The following is a 5,921-nucleotide window of genomic DNA, read 5'->3' on the forward strand; positions in this document are numbered from 1 at the left end:
GACCGGCTCATCAAGCCCTACAATCAAGCCCAGGAAAGGGAGGAATCGAGGAAGGTTAAGATCTGTGGTGTACAAACTACAAAAGCTGAGTGTGTCAACTCCACAGGCCCAATCAACACAGGAAGCCAGTCTGCCAACCTGGGGACAAGTGAAAACATTGACTCATGAAGCAGAGAATACTGTGGTTGCTGCAGGGCAACCTTTGACAAAAGGAAACATGTTTTTTGCAATTCTTGCTGTTCTGACCGTACAAGCAATTGCTTCAGGGGAAATTTATTGGGCGTATGTACCTAATCTGCCTTTTTTGCATCCTGTAGGATGGGGAGATAGATCACAAATTAAAATAATGACTAACTATAGCCAATTTTTAAGTGGGTCTGAAGATTTTAAAACTTTTCATTTAACTTTTGAAATTGTTAATTATGAGGAAATGACAGATCCTGATGTTCCAGCTTATGATAGATCACTTAGATCTCCCCCAGCAACAACTATAGACTTATAAACGGCCTTCTTAGGCCCCACTCCCTCTCACTTCCATCAAAAACCAGACTAGCATGAGGTTGGTACATTCATCTTTGCCCGCCGAGCTTGACTGGCAGCTAGAGACGGGCAAGGAAGTGGCCCCCTCACTAAAACACCTAAGACAGGAGGGCCGCCTAAGCTGCTGCCTCATCCCATGACGGGTGTATGATTTGGGGGGGATCCCTTCCGACCTAAGACAGGCGCAGTCACCCTGGCAGGGACCCAAAGGTCGCCCACTGCTCTGCCTCGCCTCCCCAAGAGCAAAAACAGTGAGGAAACCTTCAAAAATCCTCATGGGAGGAGTCCGGTCATTCGCTCTAATAAATAAAAAAGGGAGGAGATGTTGGGAGCCAAAAGGCCAGAAGAAAAACATCTTTATGGCTTTGAGAAAAAGACAGCTTTATGGTTTCCTGCAAATCTTTATGGCCTTGAGAAAAAACAGCTTAATGGTTTTCTGTAAGTTTCTATAAGATAGCACTTAGTTAAAGAATGTAGAAAAACAACTTTGTGACCCAGGCTAAGTCAGCCTTGAGAAATGTTTTATGCTCACCATAACAGTTAGCAGATGTTCCTTTAGGATAAGAAATGCCCCTTGAATAACCCTCCCTAACTATAGCATCCAACAACACCAATTAGCATCTGCCCACCACTTTCCTTCTCCTCACCTCCCCCCCTTTCCACTACCAGTATATATGCCTGATACTTTCAATAAAATTTTGAGGCTTGATCAGATCTTTGTCTTGCCTCCATTTCCTCGCATTCCTTGTTTGTTTCATTCCTTCAGGTTGTTCTCCCGACCCCCCAATGTTGAAGCCCCGTGGGCCGGGGCAGTTAGGATTACTGTTAGGGCTAGGTTAAGTCTAGGTTTAGGTTAGGTTTAGTGTTAGGGATAGAGTTTGGTTTGGAGCTAGGTTTGTTTCAGGATAGGATTAAGGTTAGGGTTAAGTTTAGGGTTAGGGCTAGGGTTAGTCTTGGGTTTAGAGTTAGGATTAGGTTTAGGGTTAGGGATAGGACTAGGGTTATAGTTAGGGTTTCGGTTAGGGTTAAGTTCAGGGAGAGGGTTGTTTTTAGGGGTAGGGAGAGTGTCAAGATTAGGCTTAGGGTTAGGTTTAAGGTTAGGTTTAGGGTTAGGTTTAGGATTAGGGTTATGGTTAGGGTTAATGTTAGGCATAGGGTTTAGGGGTATGGTTAGGGTTAGGGTTAAGTTTCAGGATAGGGTTAAGTTTAGGGTTAGGTTTAAGACAAGGCACAGGGTTAGGTTTAGAGTTAGGCATAGTTTTAGTGTTAGGGATAGGATTAGGGTTATGGATAGGGTTAGGGTTAAGGTTAGGTTTGGGGTTAGGTTTAGTGTTAGGTTAGGGTTAGGGTTAGGTTTATGTTTAGAGATAATATTAGGAATAGGGTTAGGTTTAGGGTTATGGTTAAGGTTCAAGATAAGGTTAAATTTAGGGTCAAGGATAGGGTTAGGGTTAGGTTTAGGATAAGGGATAAGTTTGGGTTAGGGTAAGGTTTATATTTAGTGTTAGTGTTAGGGTTAGTGATAGGATTAGGGTTAGGGTTAGGGTTAAGTTTGAGGACAGGGTTAGGTGTAGGGTTAATGTTAGGGTTAATTTTAGGGTTAGGGTTAGGGATAGGAGTAGGGTTAAGTTTAGCATTAGTGTTATGGTTAGGGTTACAATTATCATTTCCCTTCCTTCCCGTTCCCACCCTTAATGTCCCATCATTTCCATTCCCTCCCCACCACTTCCCCACCACTTCCCTTCCTGTCCCTTTCCTTCCCTCCGTTTTCCTTTCCCATCCTTAATGTCCCACCATTTTCTATCCCTTATATCCCCTTCCCTCCCTTTTCTCTCCCATCATTAAGGATGGGACATTAAGGTCCCACCATTTCCCTTCCATTCCCTCCCCTTCCTTCCCTTTCCTTTCCCACCCTTAATGTCCTACCACTTACCTTACCTTCCTTCCCTCCTTTTCCTTTCCTACCCTTAATGTCTCACCATTTCCTTTGCCTCCTCTCCCCTGCCATTTCTTTCCAATTATTAATAATCCGAGGAAAAGGTAGGGGAGTGAAAGAAAACGAAGGGAAATGGTGGGTCACTAATGATGCACAAAGACTTCTGTTTCCTGCCAACAGGTGGTTGAGTTCAGGTCCAGAACATCCCCTGCTCACACACCCTGCCCCCTACAGGAGGCACCCTGAGGTGGTGGTGAGGACAGCTGGCAGGGTGCTGGGGGAGTGTGAGAACACAGCCAGCCAGCCCAGGGTGACTCTTGGCACTGGGTCACAAGGCTCCAACTGCCCACAATCTCAGTGCTGGGATCCCTTAGCCCAGTGGCACTTCTTAGGCAGGTGCAGGTGTGCCTTTCTCCTTCCTTCTGGGCCCTTCAGTTCTCTATGGCATGGGGTTAAGTGAGGGAGAGGCTGGTTGAGTGTGAGCTGGGTTGGAGTAGTAGGCCAAGATAGATGTTCAGACAGGAGCACCAAGAGAGAACCAAGGACAGGATGGAGGGCTCCACCCAGGCTTATCCAGGAGTCCTTGTGGATTCATGGGGAAGAAGGGGATAGATATCCTGGGGAGAGGAGAAGGAGGTCTTCTTGGAGGGTGAACGATGCCCAGGAGGATGCAGCATGTTCTGGATAGCTTTAGTGTCAACTTGATACATCTGGGTTGAGGGAGCCTCAATTGGGGAACTGCCTCCATTGGACTGGCCTGTGGCCATATCTCTGGGATATCTTCTTGATTGAGGTGGGAGGGCCCAGCCCAGTCTATACTGGGCTGGGCTGGGCCAGGCCAGGCCAGGCAGCACCACTGCACTGGGCATCCAGGGGAGGGGGTAGGGATCCCCGAGTGACAGACTCATCTCCAGTGGCAGACAGGGTCTGGGTAGAGGCACTGGCCAGCGGTACAGAGGCAGGGTGGTATAGCCTGGAAAGGTGCTGGCTGGCCTCCAGAGGCTCTTGGGACAACTCTGCAAAGTGACCTGCAGTGACTAGAAGGCCTACCTAAAGGCTCAGAACCAGTCTGATTTCGGAAGCCAAGCAGGGTTGGGCCTGTTGCCTTGAGCTGAGTACCCACTGCAGTCACAGGCTCTTGGGGCAGCTGGGAGAAGGGCCCAGGCATCTAGGGCCATACCACAGGCATGATCTCCTCTGATCTTGGAAGTTAAGCAGGGTTGTGCCTGGTTAGTATTGGGATGGGAGACAGCTGGGAATACTGGGTGCTGCAGGCTTTTGCAACTCCCTCCCCCTCTTTGCCTTTTGGCCCTGACCATGCAACAGAACCTGCTCTGTTAGTCCCCCAACCAACACTACAGACTTCAGGCCAAGACCCCCTCAGTCTCACCCTCACCCTCTCTTCTCTGCACTGGACTCAGGCGATCCCCAGCTTAGGGGGCCACGGTGCCAGTGTCCTCCAGGCCAAGAGACTGTGGGTGCCCTGCAGAAGGGGGTCTGGGCTGGATGGGGAGAAATGCCGCCTTAAGCCAGTGGCCCCATTGCCTTGTGCAACCAGGGAAGGGGTGGCCAACAGGGGAGATCACCCAAATCACAAATGCAATACCTGCCTTCCTGCCTGCCTGCCTGCCTAACCGCCCCTTTTGCTCCTCCATTTTCCCTGCCTGCTCGGTCTCCCAGAACTCCTCCCACTGGGGACCTGCTAGTGGACCTGCCACCCAACTGATCTCAGGGGAGTGATCTAGGGAGGAAAGGCCCCTTCCCTCTGGCTTGTGAGGCTGGCCACATTCTCCAGACTCCTGGAATGCACAGGAACACCTCTTCCTGCCTGGCGGGAATCCAGTGGGGTCCAGTCCAAGAATTCAACCAGCCACCTCCTGGTCTTCCCACCAAACCCATACTCCCCTTAGTTCCCCCCTCGGCCTCTGGGCCATGCCCCATTAACTTGGGGCAGAGGTGCAGGCCCAGGGCACCTGAACCTGTTCTGAGTATAAACCATGGCTAGTCAGCCCTGCAGAGTGAGGTGTGGGGGGAAGGGGAAGGGCAGAGGACTCTTCTTGCCACTACCTGGCCCTCTCTTGGTTTTGGCCTCCCTCTCATCCTCTGGTGCCAGACCACCACCATCCTTCCAGGCCCATCCAAAATCCCAATCCTGTTCACTTCCCCAGCTGCACCCTTATCCCCAGCCTCTCCTTATCCTAGGGATCAGAACTTATCCCAGTGTGCTAGTGTCCTGGGGAGTGGTAGGGGCCCAGCAGCTCACCTACCACAGTGAACCAACTATTCAGCACACCCTGGGAGCTGTCCATCAGAAACCTTGGGGCAACTCAGAGAAGTGACCTACAGTGACTAGCAGTCCCAAAAGGCCTGTGAACCAGTCTAGTTTCAGGAGCCAAGAGGGCTTGGGCCTGTTGCATTGCCCTGGGTCCCCACACCCAGGCACAGGCTCTTGGGGCAGCTGGGAGAAGGGCCCAGGTGTCTAGGGCCATATGACCCTGAAGGCGCATGATCCCCTCTGATCTAGGAAGTAAAGCAGGGTCCAGCCTGGTTAATACTTGGATGGGAGACTGCCTGGGAATACCAGGTGCTATGGTGATATAGGCTTTTGGGCCTCCCCGACCCCTTCCTTTTTGGCCCCAACCCACCCTGCAGACCCTACTGGGTCAGCGTCCCAGCCCACATTACCAATTGCTGCAGGCCAAGACCACCTCACCCTCACCCTCGCCTGGGCTCTGGCGCTCCCCAGCTTAAGGGCCCAGGATGCCAGTTTCCTCCAGGCCAACAGAATAAGGGTGTCCTCCCGAAGAAGTTCTGGGCGGGATGGGAAGACCTGCTGCCTTAAGCAAGGGGCCCCACTCCTCTTCGCAACCTTGTTCATGGCAGCCCACTGTGCAGATATCCCAAACCAGGAACTCAATGCCTGCCTGCCTGCCTGCCTAACCACCCCTTTTGCTCCTGCATCTGTGCCACCTGCCCTGTCTCCAGGACCTTCTCCTACCCAGGACCTGCCAGAGGACCTGCCACCCTTCAGATCTCAGGGTGCTCTCAGGAGGAGGGGCTTCCTCCATCTGGCCTGGGAAGCGGGCCACTCTCTCCAGGCTCCAGGGATGCACAGGACCACCCTAGAACCCTCTCTCCCTGGTCCCACCTGGCCCGGGTCCAGCAGGCTCCAGTCCAAGAATCTAACCAGCCACCTCCTGGTCCTCCCACCCAACCAACTCTACACTTAGCTCCCTACTCTGCCTCTGGCCACTGCCCCTTTGCCATCTTTCTCCTGGGCCCCTAAACTCAAGATGGGGGTGTGGGGCCAGGGCACCTGAACCCGTTCTGACTGTCCACCATGGCTAGTCTGCCCTGTGGAGAGAGGTGTAGGTGGAGGGGCGGAGGATCATCTTGCCACCACCTGGCCCTCTCTTGGTCTTCGCCTGCCTCTCATCCTCTGGGG

The 5,921-nt window shown here is 52.1% G+C and overlaps 2 pseudogenes; one reads left to right on the forward strand and one right to left on the reverse strand.

The window, feature by feature from the left end:
* The window catches only part of LOC103731252, a 211,131-nt pseudogene extending 205,777 nt beyond the window's left edge, over window positions 1-5,354 (reverse strand).
* On the forward strand, window positions 4,954-5,072 carry LOC115069695 (annotated as a pseudogene).
* Window positions 5,355-5,921: the final 567 nt, after the last annotated feature.

This window comes from Nannospalax galili, unplaced genomic scaffold, assembly GCF_000622305.1.
Source record: "Nannospalax galili isolate Female #2095 unplaced genomic scaffold, S.galili_v1.0 scaffold1774, whole genome shotgun sequence".
Lineage (NCBI taxonomy): Eukaryota > Metazoa > Chordata > Mammalia > Rodentia > Spalacidae > Nannospalax > Nannospalax galili.